Source organism: Mustela nivalis, assembly GCF_964662115.1.
Source record: "Mustela nivalis genome assembly, chromosome: 7".
NCBI lineage: Eukaryota > Metazoa > Chordata > Mammalia > Carnivora > Mustelidae > Mustela > Mustela nivalis.
The window spans coordinates 94,326,399-94,341,201 of NC_139026.1; the positions used below are offsets into that span (position 1 = coordinate 94,326,399).

The 14,803-nt window shown below is 38.5% G+C and overlaps 1 pseudogene across 1 annotated transcript; it reads left to right on the forward strand.

Annotated features, from left to right (window-relative positions):
• Nucleotides 1-2,860: 2,860 nt before the first annotated feature.
• On the forward strand, nt 2,861-9,111 carry LOC309870323 (MICOS complex subunit MIC19 pseudogene; annotated as a pseudogene). The gene is made up of 3 exons: nt 2,861-2,982; nt 4,852-4,975; nt 8,581-9,111. The product of its transcript is annotated as an MICOS complex subunit MIC19 pseudogene (transcript).
• The last annotated feature ends 5,692 nt before the right edge of the window (nt 9,112-14,803 follow it).

A 14,803-nucleotide genomic window follows, 5' to 3' on the forward strand; every position in this document is an offset into this window, starting at 1 on the left:
TATAAAGAACTCCTCAATCTCAACTCACACAAAACAGACAATCATATCAAAAAATGGGCTGAAGATATGAACAGACACTTCTCCAATCAAGACATCCAAATGGCTCTCAGACACATGAAAAAATGTTCATCATCACTAGCCCTCAGGGAGATTCAAATTAAAGACACATTGATAGGACTGGAAGAGATTATGCTGAGTGAAGTAAGTCAAGCAGAGAGAGTCAATTATCATATGGTTTCACTTATTTGTGGAGCATAACAAATAGTATGAAGGACATGGTGAGTTAGAGAGGAGAAGGGAGTTGGGGAAAATTGGAAGGGGAGGTGAATCATGAGAGACTATGGACTCTGAAAAAAAATCTGAGGGTTTTGAAGTGGTGGGGGTGTGGGAGGCTGGGGTTCCAGGTGGTGGGTATTATAGAGGGCATGGATTGCATGGAGCACTGGGTGTGGTGCAAAAATAATGAATACTGTTATGCTGAAAATAAATAAAAAATAAATTAAAAAATAATCCACATTGAGATACCACCTTACACCAGTTAGAATTGCCAAAATTAGCAAGAAAGGTAACAATACGTGTTGGAGGGGATGTGGAGAAAGGGAAACCCTCTTCCACTGTTGGTGGGAATGCAAGTTGGTGCAGCCACTTTGGAGAACAGTGTGGAGATTCCTCAAGAAATTAAAAATAGAACTTCCCTATGACCCTGCCATTGCACTACTGGGTATTTACCCCAAAGATACAGATGTCATGAAAAGAAGGGCCTTCTGTACCAGAGTGTTTATAGCAGCAATGGCCACAGTCACCTGTAAGGCACATAACTAGAGGTGCCTCCACAGGGTGCGGCCCAGATTAAAGATGGCGCCGGCTTGCCGTCTCTTCCGGCCAACAAGGCGCCAATTTCACAGTTTTGGTTCCTGAAACCTATGGCACTTCCTCCTCTCGCCCGACACGCCTTACCCAGCAACTGCTACTTGGCATAATCTTATTGGCTCTTCCCCCTCTGTCCTCACTTCCCTTCTGCTGCTCTATATAAGGTGTGCCCCCGCACAATAAAGTGAAATCCTGCTTCGACAGATTCCCCCGAGCCCTGTGTCTTCTGTGGGTGCGTTCCGGGTTCGTGACACTTGCCATCCCGCTCAGCCCCAAGGAGAGGCCTCCGGCTGGCCCGGGCGCCTCCTCCCCTCGGCGGGGAGCCCAACAACTGGTGCCCCGTGTGAGGAACCTCGCTCTTCTCGCTGACGGGCCAATCGGTCTACGGGTGAGTGTACCCCCATAAGCTATGGGGTAGTCCTCTTCTAAAAATGACCCTTCCTTAGAATCCCTATGCTTCCTTCTGAAGAGCCGCGGTCTTTCCCTCACTGACTCCCAGTCAAAACATGGGAAACCCTTATTAAAGCCTCCCCTTGGCTGCCTGAAAGTAATCTCTTTGACTGGGACACCTGGGACCGTATCGAACAATTAGTTCGCAAAGCCCATGTCAACAGGGGTGAAGTCCCCCCCCTGGGTACATACCCTACCCTTGCAGCATTAAAAAGTTGCTTTCCTCCCCGACCTCCCAAGGGGTCAAAGGAGACATCCTGCCACCCTAGATCCCAAACTCCTCTCCCCACACAACCTGAGGCCACTAGGGACCCTCCCGAAGCAGCTGCCCCAAATGAATCCCACCAGCCCTCAAAGGAGCCCGCCTCCACCGTCTCAAACACCACTGGAGACCCCCCTGTTAAACCAAAGAGGCTCTATCCCTTGCTAGATCCCTTTGATGCAGTTCCTTGGCCCCCGGATCTCCAACCCAAATCTCAGGCTGAAGGCCCTCCTACGCGCCCCCCTTCTACTAACCCCTTCCTCCAACCATCAGCACCCACTCCTCTGCCTCCTTATTGCCCCCCCCCTCCGGAGCATACCTCCCCTGAGCCTTCCAGCTGCTCTCTTTTCCCCATAAACGTTAACCCAGAAGGCAACCGTCCGGCTCCTTGGTACCCATGGGAACCTGGGGACCTTAAGGAGCTCAAAAAGGCAGTATTAGAGGACGGGCCCAATGCCCCATGGACAGAAACCATCCTCCGAGGTCTGGCCCATGCCCCATGTACAGCAGCTGAGCTTTTTAGGTGCTGAATAGTGGAGAGAGCCCACTTAACCTTCAAGACCACATTACAAAAAATAAAAAGAGGGGGAGTAGGGGAAGAATACACCACCCCCAGAGATCTCACCAATGTAGTACTGGCGGTCGCTAGCTAGGGCCGTTCTTCCAGGGGCCTTATATATAAAGTGGACAGCCCTATACAAGGAGGAATGCCAACAAATTGCAGAGAGAAATGCTCGAGCCAATCCCGCCATCCCTCTCTTATTGGGGCTCGGCATCACTGCTGGGGTAGCCACTGGGTCGGCCGGTTTGGGCACCTCTCTCCATTTTTATAAAACACTCTCCCAACAAATGATTGATGATCTCCAAACAATAGCAGGAACCATCTTAAACCTCCAGGAACAATTAGACTCCTTAACCGCTGTAGTACTCCAAAACCGCAGAGGTCTTGATCTTTTAACTGCCGAAAAGGGAGGCATCTGTTTGTTTTTACAGGAAGAGTGCTGCTTCTATGCCAACAAATCGGGCATAGTTCAAGATAAGATTAGAAAACTACAAGAAGGCCTGGAAAAAAGACGCTGAGAGATATGGAACAGTCCGTTCTGGACTGGATTCGGGGGTCTCCTCCCATACCTCGCTCCTCTTCTGGGCCCCCTCTTAATTCTGTAATTTCCTTTGGCCCCTGCTTTATCAATAAGCTAACTCAATTTATACAAAAGAGGATGGAAGCCATTCAGCTTATGAGCGTTCAAGTACATTACCAAAGGCTGGCCACTCGCGATGAAGAGATATATCACTAATCTCTTTTGGCCAATGACGGGTAAGACTCCATACCGGTTGGAGCGACCTAAGACAGGCCTTAAAAGAGATGCCCCTCATAGCAGCGTGATATTCAGTGACGGGTAAGACCAATGAAAGACACAGAGCAACCTAAGACAGAGGACATACCTACGCTGTATGACCCTCAATGACGGGTAAGCCTGTTGTCTTGTCACTGGCAACCTAAGACAGAAGTCATGCCTACAAAAACAAAAGGGGGAAATGTAAGGCACATAACTAGAGGTGCCTCCACAGGGTGCGGCCCAGATTAAAGATGGCGCCGGCTTGCCGTCTCTTCCGGCCAACAAGGCGCCAATTTCACAGTTTTGGTTCCTGAAACCTATGGCACTTCCTCCTCTCGCCCGACACGCCTTACCCAGCAACTGCTACTTGGCATAATCTTATTGGCTCTTCCCCCTCTGTCCTCACTTCCCTTCTGCTGCTCTATATAAGGTGTGCCCCCGCACAATAAAGTGAGATCCTATTTCGACAGATCCCCCGAGCCCGGTGTCTTCTGTGGGTGCGTTCCGGGTTCGCGACACTCACCATCCCGCTCAGCCCCAAGGAGAGTCCTCCGGCTGGCCCGGGCGCCTCCTCCCCTCGGCGGGGAGCCCAACAGTCACCAATCTGTGGAATGAACCATGATGCCCTTCAACGGATGAATGGATACGGAAGATGTGGTCCATATACACTATGGAGTATTATGCCTCCATCAGAAAGGATGAATACCCAACTTTTGTAGCAACATGGATGGGACTGGAAGAGATGATGCTGAGTGAAATAAGTCAAGCAGAAAGAGTCAATTATCATATCGTTTCACTTATTTGTGGAGCATAACAAATAGCATGAAGGACAAGGGGAGTTAGAGAGGAGAAGGGAGTTGAGGGAAATTGGAAGGGGAGGTGAATCATGAGAGACTATGGACTCTGAAAAACAGTCTGAGGGGTTTGAAGAGGCGGGGGGGTGGGAGGTTGGGGGAACCAAGCGGTGGGTATTAGAGTGGGCATGTATTGCATGGGTGTTGTGCAAAAACAATGAATACTGTTACACTGAAAATAAATTTTAAAAAAAATTTAAAAAAAGAATTTAAAGTAATGGTCATAAAGATACTCACTGGACTTGAGAAAACAGTGAAGGACCTCAGTGAGATCCACAACAAAGAGATAGGAAATATTAAAAAGAACCAAGTAATCATGAAGAACTCAATAACTTAATTAAAAAATACACTAGAAGGAATAAATAGTAAGTTAGAGGAAGCTGAAGGAAGAATCAACAACCTGGAAGACAGAGTAATAGAAAACAATCATGCTGAATAGAAGAAAGAAATAAGAATAATTAAAAAATAAGAATAGAGGGACGCCTGGGTGGCTCAGTTGGTTAAGCAGCTGCCTTCAGCTCAGGTCATGATCCCAGCGTTCTGGGATTGAGTCCCACATCGGGCTCCTTGCTTGGAGGGGAACCTGCTTCTCCCTGTGCCTCTGCCTGCCACTCTGTCCACTTGTGCTCACTCTCGCTCCTCTCTCTCTGACAAATAAATAAATAAAATCTTTAAAAAAAATAAGAATAGATAAAGAGAACTCAGTAACACCATGAAGCATAATAGCATTCTCATTATAGGGATCCCAGAAGGAAAGGGGAGATAAAAGGGGGCAAAAAATATTATTTGAAGAAAAAAAGATAAAAACTTCCATATCTGGGAAAAGAAACAGAAATCCAGATCCAGGAGGCATAGAGAACACCAATAAAATCAACAAAGAGTTCACACAAAGACATGTACTAAGTAAAATTATGGCAAAAAGTAGCAATAAGGAAAGAATTATAAAAAAGAAAAAGAAAAAGAAAACAAACAAGAGAAAAGAAAACAGTTACATATAAAGGAAATCCCATAAGGCTATCCCCCAAAACTTGGCAGATTAGAGGGGAATGACATGCTGTATTCAAAGTATTAAAAGGAAAAATACCTGCAACCCAGATAACTCTATCCAGCAAGGCTATTTTTCAGAATACAAGAATAGAATAGAGTTTCCCAACAAACTTCAAGGAATTCATCACCATGAAACCAGCCTTACAAGAAACGTGAAAGGGGATTCTTTCAATAAAAAGGAAAGATAATAAGCAGGATTTTTTAAAAAGTAAGAAAAAGCGGTGCCTGGGTGACCCAGTTCATTAAGTATCAGACTCTTGATTTTGCCTCAGGTCATAAACTCAGGGTTCTGGGATCAAGTCCCATGTGGGGCTCCACATTCAGCATGGAGTCTGCTTGTCCATTTTCCACTGTTTCTCCCCAACTCCTGTTCATTCTTTATCTCTCTCTCTCAAATAAATGAATAAACAAAATATTTTTAAATTTTTTTAATCTAAAAAGCAAGAAGTACAAAACCAATAATTTTAAGTATACCTATAAAAATCAGTTGAGGGATTTACCAAAAAAGGATTTAAAGTATAACACCATGTATGTAAAATAGAGAGGCACAGGAAGAGTAAACATTTAGTGTTTTTAGAATGGGTTCAAATTTAAAGTGACCATCAACTTAATATTAGACTGCTATGTTCATAAAATGTTGCACATAAACCTAATGGCAACTTCAAATAAAAAAAAACAGTAATAGATAGGTAAAAAATTAAGAGAAAGTAATCCAAATATTTGACTAAAAAAAAAAAAAAAAAAGCCATCAAACCCCGAAAGAAGAGAGCAAGAGAAGTAAGGAACAAAGAACTACAAAAATAACCATAAAACAAGTAACAAAATGGCAATAAGTATATGCCTATCAACAATTATTTTGAGTGTAAACAGACTAAACACTCTAATCAAAAGATAGAGTGATGATGGGGCGCCTGGGTGGCTCAGTGGGTTAAAGCCTCTGCCTTCAGCTCAGGTCACGATCCCAGGGTCCTGGGATTGAGCCCCGCATCGGGCTCTCTGCTTAGTGGGGAGTCTGTTTCCTCCTCTCTCTCTGCTTGCCTCTCTGACTACTTGTGATCTCTGTCTGACAAATAAAGAAATAAAATCTTACATGTTGCCCACAAGAAACTTATTTTAGACCTAAAAACAAGCAAATTGAAAATGAGGGGATGGAAAAAGTATTTATCATGCCAGTGGTAGTGAAAAGAAAACTGGGGTAGCAATACTTATATCAGAAAAAATAGATTTAAAAACAAAGACTATAACAAAAGACAAAGAAGGAAACTATATAACCATAAATGGGACAATTCAACAGAAAAATATAACAATTGCATATATTTATGCATCCAATATGGGAGCACCCAAATACATAAAAATATTAATAACAAACATAAAGGAAATAAATGATTATAACAAAATAATAGTAGGAGACTTTAACATCCTACTTACATCAATGGACAGATCATCTAAATAGGTAATCTGTAAGGCAACAATGACTTTAAATGACATATTGGTCCAGATGGATTTAATGGATATATTCAGAATATTCCATCCTAAAATAGCGGAATATACATTCTTTTGGAGCATATAGAATATACTCCAAAATAGATCACACATCAAGCCACAAAATAAGTCTCAACAAATTCAAAAAGTTCAAAGTCACACCACACATCTTTTTCAACCACAACATTATGAAACAAGACACTAACCATAAAAAAAAATCTGAAAAGCCACAAATTTACCCACATAGAGGTTAAATAACATGCTATTAAACAATGAATAGACCACCAAGAAATCAAAGAGAAAATTTAAAAAAAAATGGGGACAAATGAAAATGAAAACACAATGGTCCAAAATCTTTGATATGCAGCAAAAACTGTCCTAAGAGGGAAGTTTACAGCAATACAGACTACCTCAAGAAGCAAGAAAAATCTGGAATAAATAACCTAATCTTACATCTAAGGGAGCTAGGAAAAAGAACAAATAAAATCTAAAACCAGTAGAAGGAAAGAAATAGTAAAAATTAGAAGAGAAATAAATGAAATAAAATGTTAAGAAAAGAATAAAACAGATCAATGAAACCAGAAGCTGGTCATTTTCAAAGATTAGCAAATTGGTAAACCTTTAGACAGACCCATCCAAAAAAAAAAAAAAAAAACAGAGAGAACTCAAATAAAAAAATCAGAAATGAAAGAGGAGGGGCACCTGGGTGGCTCAGTCAGTTAGGCATCCATCTCTTGGTTTCAGCTCAGTTCATGATTTCAGGGTCTTGGGATCAAGCCCTGTCTCAGTCTCCATGCTCAGCTCAAATTCTGCTTGAGACTTCTCCCTCTGCCCCTCACTCCACTCATGTATGCTCTCTATTTTTTTCTCTTTCTTTCAAATAAATAAGTAAAATCTTTAAAAAAAAAAAAAGAAATGAAAGAGGGGAAATAACCATGAACACCACAGAAATACAATTATAAGAGAATATAGGAAAAATTATATGCCAACAAACTGGACAACCTAGAAGAAAGGGATAAATTCCTAGAAACATATAACCTTCCAAAACTGTATGAAGAAGAAATATAAAATTTGAACAGACCAATTACCAGAAATGAAATTGAATCAGTAATCAAAAAACTCCCAACAAACAAAAGTCCAGAGCCAGATGGCTTCACAGGTGAATTTTTCCAAATATTTAAAGAACAGTAAATACCTATTTTTCTCAAACCACTCCAAAAATATAAGATGAAGGAAAGCTTCCAAATTCATTCTATGAGGTCAGACTTACTCTGGCACCAAAACCAGATAAAAATGCCCCAGAAAAAGAGAGCTACAAACCAATATATCTGATACACATGGATGCAAAAATCCTCAACAGTGATGATTCACAGATCTGTACCCCTGAAGCAAATAATACATTACATGTTAATTTAAAAATTAATAAATAAAAATTTAAAAAAATATATCCTCAACAAAATATTAGCACACTGAATCAAACAATACATTTTAAAAATCATTCACCATGATCAACTAGAACTTACTCCCACAATGTAAGTGTGGTTCAATATTTGCAAATCAATCAATGTGATACATCAATTAGAGCAAGGACAAAAACCATATGACCATTTCAAAAGATGCAGAAAAAGCATTTGACAAAGTACAACATCCTTTCATGATAAAAAAAAAAAAAACCCTCAACAAAGTAGGTTTAGAAGGAACACACCTCAACATAATAAAGGCTGTATATGAAAAAAATCCACAGCTAACATCATACTCAGTGGTGAAAAACTGAAAACTTTCCCCATAATATCAGGAAGACAAGGATGTCCACTCTCACCACTTTTTCAACACAGTACTAGAAGTTCTAGCCACAATGATCAGACAAGAAAAAAATAAAAGGCACCCAAATTGGTAAGGAGTAAGTAAAACTTTAACTGTTTGCAAATGACATAATACTATATATATAAAAAACCCTAAGGAGTCCACCAAAAAACTACTAGAACTGATAAATGAATTCAATAAAGTCACAGGACACAAAATCAATGTACATAAATCCATTGTATTTCTATACACTAATAATGAAGTAGGAAAAAGAGAATTTAAGACAATCCTAAGGACAGGCACCTTCTCCTTGCTTCTTCTTGGGGTTTTGGCCTTGCTCCCTCCCTGCAAAGAGTCTGGACATGTCCATGTGGATCTTTCCTGGTGGGATCTATAGTGCTCTTGGTTCCATACTAAGTCTCTGCAGGGGCAAGAGCCATGAAATCACCAGCACCCACAAGGTCACTTCCAGGTAGAGAAGAATGAGAATATCACCATGGTAAAAGACATCTGGCTTTCAGAAAATGTGATTGATTATATGAAGGAAACCTTCCTATCTGGTCCAAAGTCTCAACAGTATTCTTGTGTTTATGGTTCCTCAGTTTCTGATGAAGAATTGAAAAGAAGAGTGGCTGAGGAGCAAGCGTTGGAGCAAACCAAGAAAGAGTCAGAAAATCAGAAACAACTAAAGCAAGGCAAAGAACTGAACTGAAAGGACTTTTGCCAATGAGCAGTTAACCAAAGCAGTTCTTCACAGAAGGATATCAAGTGAAGAAGAACAAACCAAGGAAGCACCTGGCTAAATAACTGGAAGAGAAAGATCAAGTGATAAAGATGCAGAATGTATTCTATAAAGAGCAACTGGCTAAAGGAGAAGAGCTCAGAATTCTACAAAGTTACCATTGAAAAATATCAGAAAGTTGCTGAAGACAGGGAAACAAAATTCAAGCAATATGAGTTTCATCCTGCCTGGGCTGATATGCAGACCAAAATTCTCCAGTAGTAGTAACATATCTGACTTGGGAATCAGGGTAACACTGATTCATATAAATGAATTTGGAAGTGTCCCTGTCTTCAAATTTTTGGAACACTTTGAAAAGGACTGGCATTTTTTCTTTGAATGTTTAGTAAAATTCACCAGTGAGGCCGTGTTTATAATTTTCCCTTGGGTTTATTTTTTGGAACATGACTAATTTTTAAGTGTGCTATTCAGTTTCTAGATATTTATGGGTTTCCTGGAGACCCTTCTTTTGATACACAATTTTAAGAACACATTTTGTGAAAGTTGAATGTTCTTGTACTTACTAAGATTTGTTTCATGGTTCAGAATATAGTTTATCTTGACAAATGTTCAGTGTACATTTCAAATGAATATATTCTTCTCTTATTGGGTAGATTATTCTATAGATGTTGTTAAACATCACTGGTTCATAAGTTTTCAAGTCCTCCTTTTCCTTGTTAATCTTCTGCCTAGTTGTTCTATCCATTAGGTATTAGTCAATAGCATTGTTCAAATCCTCCATATCCTTACTGATTTTCTGCTTATTTGTTCTGCTAGTTTTTGAGAAATAAGTATTTAAATATCCTATTATGTATTTGTCCAGTTTTCTTTACATTCTGTCGGTTTTTGTTTTGGATACTTTGAAACTGTGTTATTAAGAGCATAAACTCTGAGAATTTCTATGCCACTTTAATAAATTGATCTCCATCATTCTGAAATGACCTTCCTTATTTCTGATATTAAACTTTGTCCTAAAATCTAGTTGTCTAGGGTCACCTGAGTGACAAGTCAGTAACGTGCCCAACTCTAGCTTTTGGCCTTGGTCATGACCTCAGGATCATGAGATCAAGCCCCACGTTGGGTTCCCTACAGTCTGCTTGAGATTCTTTCCCTCCGTCTCCCTCTGCCACTCCTTTCACTCTCTCCCTCCATCAGATAAATAAATCTTTAGAAATAAATAAATAAATAAATAATAAAACATTGAATATTATTACTAGAAATATATTATAGAAATGTATATAACCATTAAAAAATATATATTCAAAAATATTGAAAGTATGCTAACTTATACTTATATTTTTCCTTTTTTAAATTATCTTATTTTTACTTTATAAGTAAATATAATAAAAATAATAAAGAAAAAGAAAAATGGTCTTTTATGATCACTTAGCTGCTATAAATGATGAAAAAAAATTTTAAGAGGTCTGTTTGTTTTCTTATCAACTGATTGTCACTGTTTTGTTTCAGACTGTGTCTGGTGTTTCTGTTGAGTCTTCAGTCTCTAAGAAACCATCCTCACCATTGCATCTTTCAGGATTCTTTCTCAAATACTTTGCACAAGGGATTCATTAGTGATTTTTTAATCTGAGACACAAGAGCCCTTCTGTTTATATGCTTAGATTCTGTCTTACCAGCAATTGCCTTTCCAAAAAATAGTCTTATTGGTGTAAAATTAGAGTGATGAGAATTACCAGCTCTTCAAACCAAATAGAGTTCCTCATACTCTGGAAGTCCCTGAATAGTATTCAACTTTTAAGTGGGGAGAGAACTAGGGGATATTTCCTACATTAGAAATGAAAAGGTCTAAGTAAGAAAATATTTTCATTGTGTTAGAAATAAGAAATCCAGAGATGTAGGCCATCTCAGAACCCCAGTGAATATGATAGGCCATGGATAAGAGGGATCAGCAACCCACACACAAGCCCCTGTTAACATTTTCCTCTTCATCTTTTTAACCTTCAGAACTACTAATGAGCTGGAGCTATTACTCAAAGAAAAGTAAGTATAATGTTTGTGATTTCACTTACTATTCCCTTTGAGAGATTTAGATGACAATTTCCTCTGAGTAACAGATTAGATCTATTTTTTACCAGTCTTGTGATAAAAAGCTATTTAAATAATTGTAAAATGAGTTATAAGATCTTTACTGATTGAAATATTTTCATCAAGGCTGTATGATATTGTGTAAATAGTTCACCAAAATATTATAATTTTATGATAGACATAGATGATATATATAGATTAGATATAGATAGTTAATGACATACTACCTGACACTGATTTATTTAGTGACCCATGAACTCTTTTAGAATGGGGAAAAAAATCTCTGAAAGCCAATAACTATAACTCAATCAGTCACAGTTCAGGGTCAGTTATTTTCCCAATATTGTCTCTTAATAAATTTGAAAATAAAAGGGAATAAGAGAATAGGAAAAGAAAGATTTGTTGGTTAACTATCTGCTTTTGGCCCAGGTCATGCTCCCAGTGTCCTGGGATGGAGCCCCACATGGGGCTCCCTGCTCAACAGGGAGTCATCTTCTCCCTCTCCCTCTGCCCCTCCTCCTGCTTAAAATCTCTCTCTCTGTAAAATAAATAAAAGATTTTCTTTAAAAAAAAAAGAAGAAGGGTGTGTTGGATATTTCCCAGAGTACTCGGGGTTGAGAACATTACTATGAGATGTCCCAAGAACTTCTAGGTTGAGGAGAGGACAATGGACAGAATGTGGGTGGCTTGTAAAGCTAATGCTTTCAAATATATCACACTGAGCGGCTGGTATGTGTAACAGCTCGGCAGAAAGCTATGGCCCTAGGTCAGTCCTCCCTCCCTAATATGACAGCAGTTTAAGCTGTGAGAACTGGACACAAAGTAGGAGTTTGGCAAGGCAATGTTTTAAAGGAAGCAATTAAAACCATTCACATAATAAACTAAATGAGATCTCCAGGGAAATTTTTCTTTTAATTCATCAATTTAAGAAACCTGTTACCCTGGGAATACTTATTCAAAACATAAACTACTGACTAGCTGCTATTATAAATAATTATTGGAAAAAACTGGTGATAATTTAGGAACTGTTATGGAGCAGCTATAGTCCAAAACAGATTTACAAAGCCCTTAAGTTTTTTTGTTGTTAGTATCCTACAGAAAGATGAGTTAATAAGGTATAACCAGCAACTACAAAGAGAAAACTCTAGGGAAAACATTTTTTTTTTTAAGAAAAATGATTTTTTAGAACTCTCCATACCCCATGTGGGGCTCAAACTCAAAATCACAAGATCAAGAGTCTCATGCTCTATCACTGAGCCAACTAGGCATCCCTCTGGGGAAAACTTTATCTGCAGAAGGCAGGGAGGAGAACATTTTTTGTTTTGTTTTGTTTTACGTGATAGTTTTACATACAGGTTGAATAGGTAACCATTATATGGGTGATTTCAGAGTCAGTACAATTACTACATCAAACAAAGCACCAGTATCCTTTAAAACTTTTTAAAAAGGTTTTATTTATTTGAGAGAGAAAGAGAGAGCACGAGTGATGAGGGGCAGAGGGAGAAAGATTAGCAGGCTCCCCACTGAGCAGGAAGCCCCATACAGGGCTCCACCCCAGGATCCTGAGATCATGACTTGAGCTAAAGGCAGATGCTTAACCAACTGAGCCACCCAGGAGACCCTAAAACTTTTTAAAAAAAAAAATAGAATGCAATGGTGAGTTTCATGTAAGCAAAGGCAAATGTTCATGCAGTGGCCTTAAAGTATAATATGGATAAAAACTTTATAGATGTCATTTTGATGACATTCAAATGCATTTAAAAAATAAGCACATCCTTGTCCTAGAAATTTCAATGATATTATTAATGACAAATGTGAAATGTTTCTACAAGGATGCTATTAACAAAGCTTGTATAATTTAGAAACAAAAACTAAGGGGAATCTAAAGACTGTAATTAGTCGTGATTAAAACATGAAGTATGGGCTGCCTGGGTGGCTCAGTCAGTTAAGCATCTACCTTTAGTTCATGTCATGTACCCAGGGTCCTTGGATAGAGTCCTGCATTGGGCTCCTTTTTCAGCAGGGAGCCTGCTTCTCCCTCTACCTGCTGCCCCCCTGCTTGTGCTGTTTCTTTCTCTCTGACAAATAAATAAATAAAAATATTTTAAAAAAAATTTAGATCATAAACATGAGGTGTATTGTCACATTAAGAATGGAGAATTCTTAAGGAAAAACCACAAAATCTTGACAAAAGAGATGAGTTTAGGAGAAGGGAGTTGGGGGAAATTAGAAGGGGAGGTGAATCATGAGAGACTATGGACTCTGAAAAACAATCTGAGGGGTTTGAAGGGATGGGGGATGGGAGGTTGGGGTACCAGGTGGTGGGTATTATAGAGGGCACGGATTGCATGGAGCACTGGGTGTGGTGAAAAAATAATGAATACTGTTATGCTGAAAATAAATTAATTAAAAAATATAATGATAAACTTGAAATTAAATAGATGATTATCTCTAATTACTGAGATATAAATAGGTGCACAAAATATTTTTTTATAAAGATTTTTATTTATTTACTTGACAGAGAGAGATCACAAGCAGGCAGAGAGAGAGGAGGAAGCAGGCTCCCTGCTGAGCAGAGAGCCTGATGCGGGCCTCCATCTCAGGACCCTGAGATCATGACCTGAGCCGGAGGCAGCGGGTTAACCCACTGAGCCACCCAGGCGCCCTGCATAAAATTTTTTAAGGATAATAATATATTTGACAAGTGATGTATTCAATTATATGTCATGCATTTACTAATCACATTAGTACATAATGTTTCTGGGTACAATCACAGAGGGAAAAGTTGGGAAAAATATACTCCCAAATAATTGGATTAGTTATTTCTACCTTATGTGATTTTACACTTTTTTCTTTTGGCTTATCAGAGTAAGCCTTTTCAGTAATACACATTATTACTTTAATAAAATCATAATAAAGAAGAAAAAATATGCCTTGTAATTTTCCAAATATTACAAGAATAATAGAAAGGATAATCTAGACTTTTATCTTAAAATATGGTCATGTAAAACATAGAAAAGTTTCTTCATGTCTTTGGTACCTGGGTCTCCAAAGACATATAAATAAAATAATTTTATTAATTTATTTGCATATTTAGCAAATAAAACAAATGTTAAATTTGATACTGTAAAAATAGCAATATTTTAAGTCAAGAAAGTTTATGATGTTTACAAAACCTTTGAAAGAGACTTTCTCTTAAATGATGAACAGTGTAAGAAAATATTTATTCATTACAATTGCACAAAATCAACCAAAGGGAAACTTTTGCAATTATTAAAGAAGAATAACACAGGAAGAAGTAGGCTGTTATTACTTTGCTCTTCACTAAACCAGTGCACTCGATATACATCATCTGAAGTAAATTATGTACTAAAATGATTTCTGTGTCTATATATACTGTCAGAGAAACATTAGAAAGAGAGGAGGGAGCCTGAAAATCAGAGTTCCCTCTCAAAACACACACACAAAACAGAAACAAAAACTACTTTTGGTGACAGAAGTTAAACAGAAATCTCACTTTAAAAATAGATCTAGAAAGCCTGTTTAATGACAATGCAGCTTAATTTTATCACTTTCCAAAATTTCCAGCAAAAGCATAAAACTGATTATGAGGTTTAGAGTCAACTAGTGAATAGAGAAGTTTTCTGGATATAAATGCAAGTGATGTTACAGTACTTTTTTTTAAGATTTATTTATTTATTTGAGAGAGAGAAAGAGAGTATATGAATAGGGGGAGGGTTAGAGGGAGAGGAAGAGAAGCAGACTCCAGGCTCAGAGTGGAGCCTGATGTGGGGTTCAATCTCACAATCTGAGCCAAAATCAAGATTTCTGGTACTCTGTTTCTGTGTACCCATTTTCCATTTGATATCAA